This window comes from Aedes aegypti, chromosome 3 (assembly GCF_002204515.2).
Source record: "Aedes aegypti strain LVP_AGWG chromosome 3, AaegL5.0 Primary Assembly, whole genome shotgun sequence".
Classification (NCBI taxonomy): domain Eukaryota; kingdom Metazoa; phylum Arthropoda; class Insecta; order Diptera; family Culicidae; genus Aedes; species Aedes aegypti.
The window spans coordinates 250,390,773-250,410,269 of NC_035109.1; the positions used below are offsets into that span (position 1 = coordinate 250,390,773).

General features: G+C 37.5%; 1 protein-coding gene across 1 annotated transcript in view; it reads right to left on the minus strand.

The window, feature by feature from the left end:
* The window catches only part of LOC5570368, a 71,457-nt gene extending 57,540 nt beyond the window's left edge, over positions 1-13,917 (minus strand). The window contains exon 1 of the mRNA XM_021850959.1: positions 13,793-13,917. The gene's annotated coding sequence lies outside the window, so the exon portion shown is untranslated. The remainder of the gene's footprint in view (positions 1-13,792) is intronic.
* Between the last annotated feature and the right edge of the window lie 5,580 nt (positions 13,918-19,497).

The window sequence follows — 19,497 nt, forward strand, 5'->3', positions numbered from 1 at the left end:
TTTTACCACTCCAGAAAAAAAATCGATCAAATTGAAAATAATACTTTCTAAAAATACTGATAATTAAATCATATGTTGAGAAATCTTCATCCTCTACTAAGAAAAGTTCTGATAAAACAAAAATAAATGTGTTACCGCGCTATACAAACCTTAAGGCAGGCCTGCTTATCGAGTATTTTTGAGCATCTTACTCTGAGTTTTATGAGAATGGAGGCCAAGTTTTTATAAGAAAACGGCTCAGAATTCTTCCAGAATCCAACCTGTCCTGCTCAAAATTCTAAAAGAGTGAAGTTCTGGCAATTTTTTAGAAATCTATCCAGCATTTTACGAGAAATTTATGAAAATGCCAGATTAATGCAGAAATTTTTTTTTTGTCCAGGAATCTGCGATATCACTATCTTGTGTTTTCCTGCTAACAATTCTTTTAGAACCCCACTTAGAAATTCTAACTTGTCTATGATTTTGGGAGAAATCAGTGTTTATTTTATCGAGAATGCTGTTAAAGATTCTGTAACAACCTGCCTAATACTTCTGAAAATTAAGTTCCATAGAACTTTTCTATAAAATTCATATCAAAGGTTCTGGGAGATTCATAACCAAAATGTTCATCGAATCTTTCCAACATTTAAGATAATTTCACCCAGGGTTTTGAAATCTTCCAAGATTTGTGCAAAATTACCGCTCAGGATTTTGAGTGAGTCTAGTAAGATTTTGTTTGACCTATTTGATCTACAACTTGTGTTAAAGTTCGATGAAAATTTCGTTTATACATCATGAAGTGAAAAAAGAACCTTTCTCATTTTGAACTTGAAACTCAACTTCAAGTTAAATTTAACAAAGAACAGCTCTAATGGATAAAACAAAAAATCATAGATGCATAGAATCCAGCTACTGAACATTCACTCATTGTCTAAATTTGAAATTCTATTGATTCTATTGAAAAGAAAATAAAAGGTAAATAATTAAACTTGGTATACTATTTCTTCAAGTTGATATAACTTTCAACGGGCCAGATGTGAGACGCATTTTAAAACTCTTAGCGGACCGCACAAAATGAAATCCGTACGTTGACCAGCCCTGCCTTAAGGGTAGTCTCGGCTAGCGTAGAAAGCAGCTGTTAAAAGAAAATAAAACTAATTTTCCATTTTCTTCAACACAAAACTTAAAATAACATTAAGAAAAAAAGGCCACCTCTTGCTCTTAGAAGTCCCAAAAGTTTTAATTTGTGGTTTCTTGAACGAACGGAACATTCGTTTAATTAGGTCTTTTTCAGACTTTCTGAAAAGGGGAACTATGTATAAAGATTTTATTATGCTTGAGTAACTAGACTCGTACTTACTGTTTCTAAGAAAAGATTATTATTTGAACAATTTCTACCATAAATTTTGTTGAAATTAAATTAAGAGTTTTAGCTTATTTAATGAATTTGTCGAAATTTAGGTAAAAAATAAGTGAAACAATCAATTTCGGAAAACTCAAAATCAATTCAGCACTTCAACGATCCCCAGACAGCATGCAAAAGGTCACTGTTGACTGAAAATGCTGAGCAAGATGACTAAACCGAAGCAACCAAAGTATCCTTTTTCTGCAATCAAATGTAATCTACAAAGGAAACTAAAAATACTGATCCATGTACGATTCCAACTTTTTTTTTGATATTACGAACTTGTAGAAAATTAACTAAACTTTACATTTTGTTTGAGATAAAATTTAGTTTATCCTCATCCAAGATATTCCAACGAAAAAGTGGATATGAAACTCAATATTACATTACTTGGTAAAAGGAGGACATTTTCAGCCCAAAGGAGGACGGGAGGACATATGATCAAAAAGGAGGACATGTCCTCCCAAAGGATACCATCTGGTAAGCCTACCCGGAACCGGTTTCCCGGAACATCCGGTAATGTGATCCGCGGCATGCAGTGACCATGATGGCCTTCTAGACATTTGTCCTCATCGTTCTTCTTCTTCTTTCTGGCGTTACGTCCCCACTGGGACAGTAACTGCTTCTCAGATTAGTGTTCTTATGAGCACTTCCACAGTTATTAACTGAAAGCTTTCTTTGCCGATTGACCATTTTTGCATGTGTATATTGTATGGCAGGTACGAAGATACTCTATACCCTGGGAATCGAGAAAATTTCCTTTACGAAAAGATCCTCGACCAGCAGGATTCGAACCCACGACCCTCAGCATGTTCATGCTGAATAGCTGCGTGGCTATCTGGGCCCCATCGTTATAGAGCTAATAAATGTAAAAAAATCAGCTGATTTGACATTGAAAATTAACTTTTTTGAAAGTGGCCATTTCGTAACACCCATTTTGATCCCGGAATAACTCCGGAGCCAGATGGCCAATCCTTCTTGTGTCAAAATTTGGTTTAAAAATATCAAAAAAAAAAACAAAAAAGTTACAACCTAGAAGGTTGGTAACGGAAGGTTTTAATCGGGTGATCGCGCTACGGTAGATTCTCAAATTTCTCAAAGTTGCAACACAAGCGCATCGAAGAATGGTAGTCGAAAACTGTCAAAACATATGGAAAATAATAAAATAGGTAAATAACTAGAAATTAGGAAACTGGATCGAAAAAGTAGTGATTAGATATCAAGGGTAATATGAATACATAACTTTTTGTGTTTAGTTCATCTTCCATGGGGCTTTCTTTGCTTCAGGATTTCGTTTTTACTAAAGGCTGGTTTGCTACTGACAAGAAAAGGAATCGCCTATCTCGATACGTGAAAAATTTCTTCCCAGAAATGGTCCAGAATTTTTTTTCTGATCGCAGTACGCAGTTGAGAAGAAATGTCATTTCAAAGGGGGCCCTCTGAAGGAAATTTATTGACTCATTCAGTCAAGAAATTTCTTAACTTTTCTTGGGCGAAACAGTATACTTAGCTTAACACTGAAAAATAGCCATCTATTGTCTTTTCAGTTTTGAATATTGCCCTATCAATAAGTAAAGACACCAACACGTAAATGTTTCCAGTTTGAGATTTTCCCTTTGAAAGAAGCACCACACTAAACAACGAACTACCCCTTTAGGTTTGACCACATTTAATCTGATCACTTTTTAATTTGTACCCCGCCAATTTGCACATCGTACAGATTAAAAATGGTTCAAACGTCATTTAGCTCATGGAACGGAGTAAAGTGAAACGGAATGCTGTGGAACGGAATGCAGAATCAAAACAAAACAGTGAAAGAGGTAACCAGAAACACGTTTCTAGGGTGACTAGATGTTCAAATTAAAAATGAACCCCGAGGGTTTGCATGAGGTACCGTCCAAATTAGCGGGGGTGCACTGTAGTACGTAATATTGTTAAATGTAGGATTTTTTTATAAACGTCTTTCAAAATGCTTTTGTAGGACTTCCAACATTTCTCAGAAAATGTTTCTAGCAAGGATGGAAATCTAGTGATCATGATAAAACAAATGATGCATCGTGGTTGTTCTTTATCATGCGATCATAGCAACAACGATAAGCCCTTAGTCGTCAAGCCATCATAACAAACTTCGCTTCGCGAAAAATGAATCGCTCGGCATGTGTGCTAACGATCAATTGTCCGCAAACCGAATTAATAAATTTTGGAAGATTTTCACGCTTTCACTCTGCGATATGACTTATAGCATACTATTTTTGATCCTAAAGTCAATCGTGCATGGAATGTGAGAAAGTTTATCCGTGAATTTTAAATTGATTCGCATTAATCGCAACTTGTTACAATATCCGACCCTTAGGCCAGGAGAAGTGGATGAACTTGTCATTCATTTTTCTGTCAAATCTCATACAAAATCTACTTTTTCTCTGACAGAAATTCACTCTAGGTGAACCACTTCCCCTGGCCTTTTGTCCCACGACAAACAGTTTATTGGATGCTCGATATATCTATGATTAGCGCGTGTGGTGAGGTGTTAAAATCATGTGGCTGCAAGAGCGATGGCCCTCTTAGACCGTTCAAATACCGTGTCGTTTGTCGTTAGAGCTGATTTTTTTCCATCCTTGGTTGCTAGGGTACAGTTTAACAGGGATCGAATACTAAGAAAATTTACAGAATCTCTCACTTGCACACACTCTATAAAAATCATGATCAGCAACACATCATCACAGCTTGTTTATAATCTTCTGCTACAGCTCTGATTAAATCAGGGATATAACAGTGCATGATAAAGCCCATCTAAACAAGCTCCAAACCTGGGAAACACTATTGCTAAGGGATGGTACACAAATTATGTCACGCTAAATTTCGACTTTTTCGACCCCCTCTCCCCCCCCCCCTTTGTCACGTTTTTTGTATGAGTCCTCTGAAAATTTTGTAAGGCTTGTTACGCTTGGCTTGACCACCTCCACACCCTTAGAGCGTGATGTAATTTGTGCATGACCCCTAACATATGTTCGGGGATTGTTTATCGTGCCAGTAGGTAAATAAGTGGGTTTTAAAAACAAGATTTTATCGTCAATTTTAGGACCCTAACGAGCGGTGCGCTAATGGTGAAAAAACGATTTTTCTGGCAAAATTCAACTGGCGGCTAAATTCGAAATTACTGCCAAATTTTGGGAGGACACTCAGAATTTGCCCTAGAATCAAATGAGCGGTATGAAACAAAAGCGATGTTTCGAACCACCCTAATCTAATTGTACAAAATCAATAAATTTATTATACAATCAAGCAAAGTGAATAGTGTCGACTAATGGCTAAAATGCTAGTCAGTTCTTAAGTATTCTATAGAAAAGTTGGGATTATTTATAGCAGAATATTGAAGAAATTCAGATTCCAGGGCTGGTAGCAAGAATTGTTACCGAAAAAAGTTATTTTAGTGACCAAATTTGAGAAATAAGTGACTAAAAAGTGACTTTCTATTCTCGAAAAAGTGAAAAAAGTGACTTGAAAAGCAAGCCGTAATCAATTTTATTTCAATTCTAGTATACTGTTTTACGATCAATATCAATGATGATAGGGAATATTCCATATGATCTTCTGCAGGTAGTAGGTCTAGTTGAGTACCATATTTGGACATTTTTATTGTGGTTCCAAATTTACAAGATATCGCCTAGTTTTTTTCAAACAGGGTAGTTTATATTTATGTAGGTAATCCTTTTTTAGTAGATTTTCAATATTTTCAAAATTTTGTGTCTTTTATATTGCCAAAGTATTTTATATTGTATATTTTAATAAGAATTTGAAACATTTGTAAAATTTAAATTTTTGTCATTTCACATTTCCATTTAAACTCCAGCTCTTCTACCTAATCAGGTCAATATTTTTATGCAATAATCGATATTTCAAATAAAAAATGAGGACAGAAGATCGAATTTGATTGGAATACTGCTTAAACCGCGTCCTTACACCGACTAAGGAAGAAATTTTCCATCAGTAAGTTTAATGGCAGGTATTCACATTCTAAGACTTCCTCGTAAAATTACGACAAGTAACTTTTCGTTTTGCCGTAAATTATATACCTTCATGTATTCAATCTGTTAAAAAAAAACACGAACGAAAAAAAACTCAAACTTAAAAAAATTTCATATTTTTTGTGAAAAATTTTGAAAAACCCACGAGGAATTTCTAAAAAAAATCCTAGTGTAATTTCTGATGAAACTTGTGTGAGTTATAATGATGAATACCTACAAGGATAACTGAATGATCTCTCGAATTCTTGATGAATATATTTCTTGATAAATTGCTATGATAATAATAGCATATTAATCCATCAATGGTCGGAGCAATGACTGTAATAATTGCTGTAGTATTAACTTGTGTGGAACCTTGAATGAAGTTTTAAAGAATCTATGCAGGTCTTTAAACTGTATTTGAAAAAATACAGAAAAGAGAAATTTCCAGAGGAATCTAATGAGGAATCCCAGATGCAATTCATTGAGCAATTCTTGGAAAAGATTTTATCCAATAATAGCTTAAGTAAGTTTTGAGAAATTCCGGAGAGTAATTATGGATGAGTTTTTGAGAGAATCCTTATAAAAATGCCTTGATTAAATGAAAAATGCGTAGGAATTATTGTAGAGTTTCGTGTAAAAATGTCGATTTTTTTTCGAAAACTCTATAATAAACCTTTGGGGAAAAAGTTCTGTAGGGCATGCGGGAAGAATCCTAGAAGTTGAAGTTGAAGAAATCTGTGAAAGAATTAGTGATCTGGAAGAAATACTGAGATTTTTTCTTCAGAGTAATCTCTGTGAAAATTGCGTAGGAATGCTTGAAAATTGCGTAGGAATTTTTAGTATAAAAGAAATACCTCTGAGCTTCTATTGAAAAATTGCTGGTGGCATTCCTGTTGGAGTTCTTGAAAGTATTCCAGAAGGAATCTCTGGACAAATAGTTACGTAATAGTCTCTGAAGGTTTCTCTGGAGCCTCTAGAATGTTGCACTAGAATTCATTGCAAGCAGATTAACCATCTATGTCCGACGACTTTAATCGACAGTTTCTTTATGAGAAAGCGTTTAAAAAAGTAATTCAAAAAACAATATTTCAAAGGGTCTATTTTTTTCAAAATCAGATTAAAATTTATTGGTTGTTTTACAATAGTAAACTGATTGCTCACCAATAGTTTTACTATTCAAAAAGTTAATTGACTTTTAGATTAATCTGATAAGTATAGAATCATAATCTACTGTTAACTCTCCCTTACTCGATATTTCGTATCTCGATATCGAGTTAGAGAACCACAGTAAAAGTTGGTTTTCATGGCTACTGCGATGCTCCCTCGGATCGCATTTGCACTGGTTTTGTGTTTAATAATTCGATACCTCCCTTACTCGATGGCCCCTTCAATATCGAGTTACGGAGAGTTGACTGAAGAAACTAATGCATAGTATTCCTCTGGTTCAGTTTGTCTCAAGTTCGTCAAAAATAATTGAGTTCTTGAGCTATACCATGGGTTATGGCATTAACTCAGCTTGAAACGCGATTCTGTGCTAATTTTCTGTTCACCACACCGCACGACGGGGACACAATTCTCAACTGCAGGTAAGTCCAACGTTTCTTTTTCCTTTCTTTTTCTTACAGGTACACCAGGGTTCACTTTCACACAGGTAAGTTTATTGAGTTCAAATGCACTTTATTTTACTAACTTGGTTTAATTTAATTTGACTTAAAAACTACGTAACTTAGCACTGATATTTCAAAATAACGAAATTCACCTCTAGTGGGTGGGAAACTGTTCACTCTCGTTTGCTGATGATGATGGTTGTAGTCGGTGTCGAGTTGTCGTCGTAAAAAGAGACCGAACACGATTCTTCTTCGGCTTTTATAATGGGTCGCTCCACCATAAACATGGTTGACCGGATAGAGCGAGATGGTCGAAAAACGCAAGTTTCTGCAGGGATCCATTATCGATGAAAGATGATGGTTGATGCTATCGGTGCTCATCAAGCCACCCATACAAGTCCTCTTCGCGTATGCGAACATACTGGCCCCTTCAGAAATCGCATTTCTGACAGTTTCTGAGTTGAGCTGTCTTCGGTGATAACGACGAAAAGATGATGAACGGGTATCAGCTGTCAACATTCGTTGCCTCTTGTCTCGGTTCGGGATCGATCTCGACGAATGACGACGAAGATGATTGTTGCGAGTAAACATGCAAAGAGATAAGACCCGGTAGCGGTTTACGACGAAAATATGGATTTGGACAGGTTCTTACCTGATCCACTAATTATTAACGCCCTTTATTTCATTTTAGGTGTTGCCGGATAAGATTCAGCTGTTGGAATATCGATTGGTTGAGGAGAGAAGCGATGGTGAACTCATGGTGGTTTTGTATGCCTGATATCAGCGTGGATGGTGGAACATTCGATTGTTGACGATGAACGAAGTGTAGTACCGATGATTGCGACAAAAACTATGCGAATTTTGATGTTGATGACGGATGCCTGATGTAATGGACGTCGATTCCTTATGGCAACAGTATCCAAATCGGAAGTCCATTGATGTTTTTTTCCTGAATTGGGTGTGATTCATTGAAGAGTAGTTGTATGTCCAACTGATTGACATGGCCAAGGTTGAATGGAACGAATATTTTGCATCTTCTGGCCCCTGTGAGCTGACTCCACTGATGAATTTGAACTCTGGAGCGATTGGTAGAGTGTTGATCGGGAATGATTCTGCCACTGATTGGATGCAGCGTGATGGGTTTCGAATGCAATCGTTGAGATAGACGAGCGTGGGTGATTGAGATGCAACTTAGGTGCAATTGCGGGTTGCTGTGCGGCACTCGCGACATTATGAGAGTTTACATCGAGTGCATGGGAAGAAATAGACCTTGGAGTTTGAGTATCCGCAATCAATTTAAGTTGATGAGAGTTGCTTTTCGGTTGAATGTGGAGCTGGCGATGTTGCTTTTCTGAATATTGTACATTGAGTGTCTGCGACGATTGAAGAGGGTGCTTGTGAGTTGTGAATGAGTGCGCTGTGACTGTTGCAAAATGAACCACGACAGGTGTCGAAGAGTTGACATCTGCCTTTCCACAAACTATCCAACCAAGAGTTGAGTTAACGAGCTCTGGTAGGTTTTCCCCGAGTGGAATACGACCTGGTACTCGGAAAAGCTCGAAAAAGATATCTGCTCCGATGACGACATCTACTTGGCTAGTATTGTAGAATGAAGGGTCGGCTAGATGAATTCCGGGTGGCATATTCCAAGATGAGATATCAATGGAAGTGGCAGGAAGATCGATGGTAACTTCTGGTAGGACAACAAACTCGACGTTAGTAGAGTATTCGCCAATTCGAGATCGCACGCAGGCAAGAAATTTTGCTGTCGCTTTAGTGGTTGTTTGACCGATTCCGCTGATTGGTAGACAAATTCTTTTTCGCTGAGCCTTAATGCGTTGAGCATAACGTTCGGTTATGAATGAACATTCACTCCCTGAATCGAGTAGAGCACGAGCAGTATGTTTTGTACCATCGTCGTCTATGATGAAGATGACAGCGGTAGCAAGAAGGACTCTTTTCTGAGTGCAGCTTGCGGAGGCACAGCTGACGGACTTGTTGACGGTTGCACATGCAGAAGTGATGGAAGATTCGCCTGATTGCGGAAGTACGACTGAGGTTGATGGTTGGGAACTGATCGAATGTGGTTCCGATGGTGCAGAATTCGGACATAGCTGAGTGTGGTGGCGAGCTTGACATCGACGGCAGTTGGATGACGAGGTACAATCCTTCGAGTGATGACCCTTTCGCAAATAATTTCTACAAAGCTGATGGCGACGTACCTCGGCTTCTTTCTCCTCGAGCGAGAGTTGCGAAAAAGCTTCACACATGTATAGCGGATGGTGGTCAGTGCATAAAACGCATTTCCGTTGATATGTAGTTTGATTAGCGCTATGACAGGCGAGCGGACGTTGGGGATTTTTCTTCGAAGGTTGCATGAATGCTGGAGTGTCGACAACATTCCTTTGTATCGTTTGAAGTACTGAGACTCTTCGCTGGATGAACGAGGTGAGGTCCTTGAAGGTTACGGCTTATTGAGTGGATGAAAATTCTTCCCAGTCTCTGCGAGTAGTAGCATCTAAACGAACGCTAAGCATGCGGATGAGGATGGCATCCCAGTATTCAGTCCTCTCTCCGAGTTGCTTCAACACCTTGACGTTGGCCTCAAAATTCTCTACGAGTGAGTGAAGATCGGCTGCTGACTCACGTTTCAGACTGGTGAATTCAAACAGGGCATCTAGATACGTCTGCTTAAGACGTGAAGGGTTTTGGTAATGCTCTTCCAACAAATTCCAAGCGACGAGATAATTGTTTGCGCTGATAGTGATAGATTGAACTAGCTTAAGTGCTTCCCCAGCTAAGGATGAGCGAAGGTAATAGAATTTTTGGATATTCGACAACTCGACCGAAGAGTGCACCAGCGAGACGAAGAGGTCATGGAAATTCAACCAGGTGTCGATGTTTCCGTTGAACACAGGAAGTTTGACGTCGGGTAAGCGTATGTGCGAAGACGGGACAGGGATTTGCGAGTTTGAAGAAGGTGACGCTTGGACGGAAGGATTTACAGGGTGTTTATTGATCGCGAGAAGCACCCCTTTCACTCGGTAGTAAGCGGTTTCAAAGTCGATCCGTTCTTTGATTTGTTCATCGACGGAGTTCTCATCGATGGATTCCAGCTCGGACTGAGCCTTTTGAATGTCTACCCAGAGTTTGTTAAGGTTCTCTAGGCGCACTGGAACTTCACATGCATCTGTTTCTTCCTCATATTCGTCAACGAATGCCTTGATGATGTTGAATGAGGCAAGGAGGCTCCTTATTCTGGTCTTTAGGCCCTTGATGCGACGTTCCGTGGACATGTTGATGAGGAGCGGTCTGCAAAGCGAAAGACCGCGCAGATCACACGAGAAAGAGTAGGACGGATAGGAAATCTAATTACCTTTGAAAAGGCAAAGCTATGCCTTGTATAACAGATTCCGTTGACACTGCTGGCGTCTAAAGGCTGGCGGAAATTCTCCGGAGGATCTCCGGACGGGACGGACGTTGATAGAGTAGAAGTAGATCACGGGTTGAAAGTGAGCGGGGTCTGTAAAGCGAAAGACCGCGTAGCTCAAACTAGAAAGTGCACTGTTTATGGAACGCTAATTACCTTAAATAAGGCAGTTCAGTGCCTTGTATTCGTATCTCAGCTATGGCGTCGTTCAGCAACGGCGATCTCAGCGAACTCTATGATGGCGGTTCGGACGTAGGTGTGGTATCAGCAATGGCGATTGGTTTCTGAGCGGGAAGCACCGGAACGGACGGAGTTAGACGACCGAGATCCGGCTCGAAGGACCATATGAACGATTAACTCAGCTTGAAACGCGATTCTGTGCTAATTTTCTGTTCACCACACCGCACGACGGGGACACAATTCTCAACTGCAGGTAAGTCCAACGTTTCTTTTTCCTTTCTTTTTCTTACAGGTACACCAGGGTTCACTTTCACACAGGTAAGTTTATTGAGTTCAAATGCACTTTATTTTACTAACTTGGTTTAATTTAATTTGACTTAAAAACTACGTAACTTAGCACTGATATTTCAAAATAACGAAATTCACCTCTAGTGGGTGGGAAACTGTTCACTCTCGTTTGCTGATGATGATGATTGTAGTCGGTGTCGAGTTGTCGTCGTAAAAAGAGACCGAACACGATTCTTCTTCGGCTTTTATAATGGGTCGCTCCACCATAAACATGGTTGACCGGATAGAGCGAGATGGTCGAAAAACGCAAGTTTCTGCAGGGATCCATTATCGATGAAAGATGATGGTTGATGCTATCGGTGCTCATCAAGCCACCCATACAAGTCCTCTTCGCGTATGCGAACAAGTGACTTTAGATACCATATTGATTATAATGTCTTTAGGGACCTTAACTAAAAATTAACACTTTTTAGAGATATGCATTGAAATAGTATCCAAGCCTTTAAAAAAGATCTGCTTACCTTATTTTCAATTTTAGCGTTACGTAATCAATGGACACTGCCTTAGTGGTTCGAGGTTGTTTTCTTGCGTATAGCCGAAATCCTCTGTTAATTCCAGCTTTCTCCAGGTTGAATAAAATTCCCTGATAATTCCAAGTTTTCCAGGATTTTTCAGGTTGTAGACACCCTGCTAACTTAAAACTTAGCCTAAATTTAGAAGGCCGATTCAAAATTTTCTCCCGGAAAATTAGCTCAAAATAGTTGAAAAAAGTGACTTTTTGACGAAAAAAGTGACTTTAGTTGAAAAGGCTTCAAAATAGATACTTTAAAGTGACTGGCCTAAAAAAAGTGACCAAGTCACTAAAAAGTGACTCGCTACCAGCCTTGTCAGATCCATTAATAGGATGATAATTACAGCCCAAAAAAGGACGGAAGAACAGTTTGCCAAAAAAGCGGACATGTCCTACCATCCGGTAAGCCTATGCGAGATTGCGAAAAAGTGCTGGATTATGTCGGATCAATTTGTTATCTTAGTCACACTTATTCTGCATAAGATAATAATAAGTGCTGTGAAGAGATTAGCTGTGTTCAATGACTTTGATCGAACTTGCTCGGGGTTGGTTGTACTAGCTCGTATTTTTTGTCAACAAATAACTGTCAAAGCTACTTCGAGCAACTCCAAGCTGCTTTCTCAATGAACGCTCTTTTTACTCTTTTTACTAATTTACCGGAATTCCACGTGAAAAAAAAATTCGCGCACTTAACAATCCGTATCGCTTCGGAATTTTGCTTTTTTTTTCTCAATGTTTACGTTTTTAAACGTCAAAAACACGAGCTACTGCGAGCTGGTTGAACCTAAGACAAGACGTGACAGGTCAAAGTACAAAAAAGAAACCAATTGCCTGTCAAAAAAGACCATTTCTCATTGGTCGTTTTGGCAAAGGCCTACTTTCACATCGTTGAGTTTCATAGCAACAGGGCACTTTGTTGCTAGTCCGGCCGTGTTGCTAGTTCATAGATTAGAGTTTTTATCAAAAGTTTGGAAATTTTCCATTAAATCTTTTTGTTTCAAATCAATTTATATTCGATGTTAAGTTCAAAGCATGTGCTTCTACAATGCTAAAATAAATAAAAAATACTCAATAAGATGGAATTTGTGTCATTTTTCTCTAAAAATATAGTCAGTTTTGGATTTAAACCTGAGTTTTAAAAAATATAGTATCCTCTATTGCACTAAATGAATGAAGCATGCACGTAAAAATCAAATTGTGATCCTTGATTTGTGAATTTGTTAATAAGATTTGCTTTAAAAGGACACTGGTAACACTGGCTATTGTATCGTCAAGGATATCGACTGAAAAACAACCGGGCAGTCTTAGTTGAGCTGTCACGTCCTGTCCTAGGGTTGAACTAGCTCGGACTCTAGCTTCCAACCTGTTTCGAGCGACTCGGAGTTGGTTGGACTCGGCTCAATGAACACAAACCCGAGCGACTCGAAGTAGGTTGGAGTGGCTCAATGAACACCAAAAGCTGACTCGCAAGTGGTTGCAACCAAGTTCGAGCAGCTCGTTGAACACAGCTATTGATTATCCCTCAGTATTAGGGGAACCTAGGGTTTCAATGCTAGTAATGGACCCCTTAGTAGCTGTCATTCATTCTAGACGTTTTTCCACAATGATATCAGACGCATATACGTTTTGTGGAGTCTAACAACAAATTCAATGTATTTACTTCATAGTACGTCTATGAAACATTCAAAATCATTCGATTTTTCCAGCGAAATATGCATTTGAAAAACTGTTGTCCGAATGCCTATTATGGACCCTCCCGGGGTCCATAATAGGATTGTTTACAAATTTGACGTTGCGTATTATGGACCCTCCATTTGATTCCCATGTAATCCGGCTCGCGGCCGACGAGCCTATTATGGACCCACCTGGAAATGCGTATTATGGACCCTCTTGTGTGGTTTAATTTACAAAACTGTTCAAATATCTGTATTTATGCGTCTCAAACCAAATATTTTTCCTGAAACTGCTGACTAACAATGTAATCAAAGTTCCCCCGGTGGATTTTCATAGAAATAAAGTTGCTTTGAGTGTTAATTTAATGTTTTTCTGTAGGGGGTCCATAATACGCAAAGGGTCCATAACCGGCATCGACTCCCTAGTAAACAATTCATAATATAAGAACCGTCACAGTTGAATTTCTCTTGAAAACATATTGAACTGTATTGCAATATTTAGCACCATTGGATATTTTAGGTACATCTACCTTATTTTTGATGTTTGCGAAGCCAGACATAAACATAACGTAGAGTATCAACAGATTTTTTTTTTAGATTAACAGTTCTATTTCTTTTAAATGTACACAGTGTGAGTTCAACTGAAACTTACCTTAATTATAAATAGACACGAGAAATCACTATAATTCTAAAGAATTATCCTAGCAATTTGTGATAAAATTTACTTTTTAAAATTTAACGAGGGAGCACCGCAAAACATAACAACGAGTTTGACGTTTCCAGTCAGTAGGATGAACCTGTTGGATGAACCCTTCCATAACACATGAAAATGTCCAAAGCACAAAACTGAATCTGCTGAGGAGTTCATCTCTGCACGGAAAAAGATTCTGCACACTCCGAATAATGAGTAGGGCAAACCGGCCTGAAAGTGGGTATCAAAACTCGAAATACTAAAACGATGAGAGGAAGCGCCAAAATGTATGCAGTAGGGGTACCGGGGGCAGTATGGACACCCGGGGCAGAATGGACACCCCCTGTATCTTTGCATATGCGAATAATTTTATACTTTAGGGATGGTACACAAATTATGTCACGCTAAATTTCAACTTTTTCGACCCCCTCCCCCCCCCTTTGTCACACTTTTTGTATGAGCCCTCCGAAAATTTTGTAAGGCTTGTCACGCTTGCTCGACCCCCTCCCCTTGGAGCGTGACGTAATTTGTGCATGGGGCAATATGGACACCGAGTGACAAAGTAGAGCTGACACTTTAAAGAAAAAGAAATGTAACTTCATACACAAAACTATCCACAAATATTTAGCGTGCAATGCGATTATGATTCGGAACCACAAATCGGTTGAAAATCGTCAGTTCTGTATTAAAACTAATCTGGAGGCAATATTGAAAGCATCACTACGAAAAATGTCGTAAATTGGTTTTAATCATGTTTTCAGTGGCACAGTGATCTATCACTATGGTTTCCTGAATGTGTCCTTCATTTTTCGAGGTTTGGGAATAATCGTGGGACAATTTTCCTATAAACGTCAAGGTGTTCATACTGCCCCATGGGGGTGTCCACTTTGCCCCGCTAGCTTGATGGTGACTACCAAATATAAGCTTTTTTTTAAACCCATTTTTGCAAACAAAATATTTTTTTCAAAATTTTGCAACAATGTTTAACAAATGCTTGAGAACTCTAAGAAGCATACTGCATATGAAAAACTGTATAATATTCGTGTCCTTACAGTCAAAATAGGAAAATTCCTTAGGGTGTCCATACTGCCCCGTGTTCCCCTACACTCAGGCAAGAAGTAGATTTGTTAGTATTTTTATACACTTCTGGACGCTTGATAAATAAATTTTTGTTTGTTGTTTTATGCGAAAATGGTGTTCTATGGACCAATGCACGAGTTCACTAGTTTGACGTTTGAGCGGTGCCGTATTTACTCGTTGCCATGAGTCCAGTTGTTAATTACACCTATCGATTGTCTGGTGAGTTGCAAGCTTACTGTCAATGATGATGTCACGCTACACGATAAGTGTTCATCTGCAACAACCAGACAGCTCACCAATCCACCGCGAGGTGGATCGTGCTGAGTTGTTGAGTTGAAGGAGAGCGAAAGAAGGAAGGCACAAAAGTCTGTTTGACAGCTCTGCAGAAAGCGCGTGCGCACGGACAGAGCGCGTGCGCACGGAAAGAGCGCCAGTTCGGCTCGATTTGCAATGATCGGTTATTATTATTATTTTTTCGCTATTGGATATTCTATGGTTTGGTTGATCGATGTTTGTTTTAAAAGCAGCTCCACTTATTTTGAAACATATTGCCGTGTACAATAGTAGACAACACAACTAATTTAATTAAAATAATTTGAAATTATAATTAATACATATACAAAAGGGGAAGAACGTTTAGGCTGGTTGTGCATTACGATAAAATCTCTTAACATAAGCAATGCTTGTTGTTGGTTCTTGTGGAAGGATCAACATGTTCGGCTTAACGAATCTTATTTTAAATATCGAATAACACCACATGCAATAGGGTCCTAAAGGCCTGTCCCAATTTTAGCGCCAAACGCTTAAGTTTAGGCTAAAAACAAATGTTTACTCAATTTTTTAATGTTTTTCTTTTGTTTAAGTCCAAAAATCATTTTTTTAGATTTTGTCACACTCCTTGGCTTAAACTCAAATTTTGGGTGTATTTTGCTTTCCGTGTCCCTTCTAAAATGTCAGATAGGAACAACCCCATTGTTAAAACTAAAAGCCCTGTGGTGTTTTTGTCGATTAGACGAACGTCAAACATGATCAAAAGTGTCAAGGTTCATTTATAGACCAAATATTTAAATTAAATTTTAAATATGATGTACCCGTTATTTGAGCGGGAAAAATTGCTAAAATAGTTGCAGTAACATGCTCTTTTGTGTCATTAAATAAAAACTAGATTTCATTAAACATTTTAGGACCCAATTGAACAAAAAGGATGTGATTACAATAGACTTTTGATATTTTCAATTCTGAACCACCGCAAAAAAAAATTTTGGGAATCAAAATTCTCCTGAGAGGGATGACGTGAGGGAGGCTCATTCTAATTAATATTGTCGTTCAATTATGGGGATAAATTAAAATTGTTATTGTTCTATACATACTTATTTATTATAATTACCTATAAATATTGATACAGCACAATTCAAGTATTTAAATATCAAATAGCAAACATAGATATGGTCGGTTTTCAGACAGACTGATCCAAGTGTTTTTTTCAATCGAGTAAGAAAAATGTACCCCAAACATGTGAAACATCAAAATATTATAGATATTTACTGTAATAATGGAACTTATCTATATGATGATACATTTGTATCAAAATAACATGGAAGATTTAAAATTGATGGAGTTCTTTACGTATCCTTAGAGCTCCAAAATTCATCTAGTCTGGTCTGTCTAAACACCGACCATATGATTCTCAAAAACTCATGAGAATGGTATTTTACTTTTTGAACTGTTATTTAATTTGGATGTGTTTAAAAGATTTATAAATTTAATTTATTATTGATGTTACGAGCTATGTCTGTAGTTAAACTTAATGCTACACAAGAAATATATTTGAATCAAAGTATTTTTATACATAAATCATATGAAAAAAAAAATGTTCCAGAAAGTACTCTAGAATTCTTTGGGAGCGTCTCCCGGGATTCTTCCTTAAATCATTCATGAATCCTTCAAATCCTCTCTGGGATTGTTCTGCTGAAAATCTTGAGATTATTTCTGAATTTTCTTCCAGATATCGCTTTGGGATTCATCCAAAAAAAAACGTTACCATTCCGGTATTACTTCTGAGATTCTTTCGGATATCCCATTGCGATTATTCTGGACATCTTTTTGGATTTTTTTGCAGAGCTCTGTATGTGATTTTGCGTGTATCTCCTTAAGGATTACTTTTGAAATCCAGGAAATTTAATTTTTTTGAAATTCTTATTTTCGAAATACTATGGAAGATTTTACCATAAATCCTGATGCAATCCATTTGGATATTTATAGAGGATTTTATCAAAAAATGTACGACTCTACTAGAAATTCTTCGAGAATTCCTCCGAAAATAACTCTAGATTTTTATCCGGAAATACTTCTGGTATTCTTATGAGAATGCCTCTGGTATTCTTCCAAAAATGACTTGAGATGCTTTCGGAAATCTTTCTGAAATTCTTCAAGAAATTCCACTGAGATTTTTACGCCAATATTTTTGAAAAACTCCTGGGACTCTTACAAAAATCCTGTTGGAGTTTTTTTTTCGGATATCTTTCTATTCTAAATTTTTCAATAAATTTTGCTGGGATTGTGCTGTAAAACCTGCAAAGATTCATCCAAAAATACGACTGTCATTCTTCCAGATATCATTCAAGAATTCCACCGGAAGTTTTCGTGAGATTCAACCGTAAATCGTTCTGGTATTTTTCAGAAATTCCATTGAGATTCTTAAAAATATCCTTCTGAAAAATTTGCTGAGAATTGTTTTGGGATTATAGAAGGATTTCCCGAAGAATTCCAAGGCGATTCACAGAAACATCACTTCTGTATGAAGGATTATCGTTAATATCTGAAATAATCCCATGAGAATTCTAAATCCAAATTACAGTGATATTCAAAAGAATCCCAGAAGCTATTTCGCCAGAATCCCTGAAAGATTTAAAGGATATTCACAGACATCCAGAAGATTTCATGAATATTTTCCAGAATAATTCCGATGTCCAGATGAACTGCAGAAAGATTCATGGAATAATTTCAAACGGGATTTTCGGAATCATTTGAAAGTAACTTTTAGAAGTTCCTCAGAAAAAGAAATCAGTAATCAAAGTAATCGAAAAAATCTCATTATTTCAAGCAATGCTCGTTGGTTCATGTCGAAGGATCAACATGTTCGGCTTAACGAATCTTATTTTAAATATTGAATGACACCACATACAATTAAACTAGTATGTGATTACAATTCTGAATCACCGCAAAAAAAAAATATTTAGAATCACAATCCTTCTGAGAGGGATGATGTGGTGGATGCACATTCTAATTAAAATTGTCGTTCAATTATGGCGATAAATTAAAATTGTTATTGTTCCATAAATACTTGTTTATTATAATTACTTGTAAATATTGATACAGCATATAAAAAGACATTGGTCCAGAAATTACTCCAGAATTCTATGGAATTTCCCTCCTGGGATTCTTCCTTAAATCACTTATGAATCCTTCAAAACCTCTCTGGGATTGTTCTGGAAATCTAAAGATTATTTCTGATTTTTCTCTAAGTTCTTCTGGAAATCACAGAATACTTACAGATATCGCTTTTGAACTCATCTAAAAAACATCGTTAGCATTCCGGTACTATATCTGAGATTCTTTCCGATATCCTTTGTGATTCTTCTGGAAATCTTATTGGAATATTTGCATAAATCTGTATGTGAGTTTGCGTTTATCTCCTTAAGGATTACTTTTGAAATCCTGGAAATCAAATTCGAATCGAAATTCTCGAAGATTCTTTCGGAAATCCAATGGAAGATTCTAACAAAAATCCTGATGCAATTCTTCTGGATATTTTTAGAGGATTTTGCCAAAAAATGTACTACGACTCCACTACAAATTCTTCGAGAATTCCTCCGAAAATAACTCTGGCCTTTTTCCGGAAATACTTCTAGGATTATTATGAGAATACCTCTGGTATTCTTCCGGAAATCACCTGAGATGCTTTCGGAATCCCTTTAGAATACTTTCGAGGATGCTTCCGAAAATCTTTCTGAAATTATTCTAGAAATGCCACTGAGATTTTTACGTCCATATTCTTGAAATTTGTCTGGGACTCTTCCAAAAATCCTGTAGGAAATCTTCCAGATATCTTTCTAGCATTCTTTCGGGAAGCCTTCTGGGATACTTTCGGAAATCTTTCTGAGGATCCTTCAAATCCTTCTGTTAAGGATTCTTGCAGAAATTCTTCCCGAATTACCTCTAGACTCTGGGAGTTTCCTGAATTTTTCAAGAAAACTGTTATTATTTCGACTATCTCTCTAGGATTCTTTCGGAAATTCTTCTACAATACCCCCAGATTTATTTCTGTTATCCTGCTGGAGGACTTCAAAACATCTTTCAAAGATTTTTACAGAAATTTTACTGGAATTTTTCAAGAAATTCTGCTGGGATTCTTCCGTAAAACCTGCCTAAATTCATCCGGAAATACGACTGGAATTCTGCTTGAATGATAAGCATTCAAGAATTCCACCGGAAGTTTTTGTGGGATTCAACCGTAAATTGTCCTGGTATTTTGTTTAAATACATTGAGATTCTTAGGTAAAAATATACAGGATTCTTAAAAATAT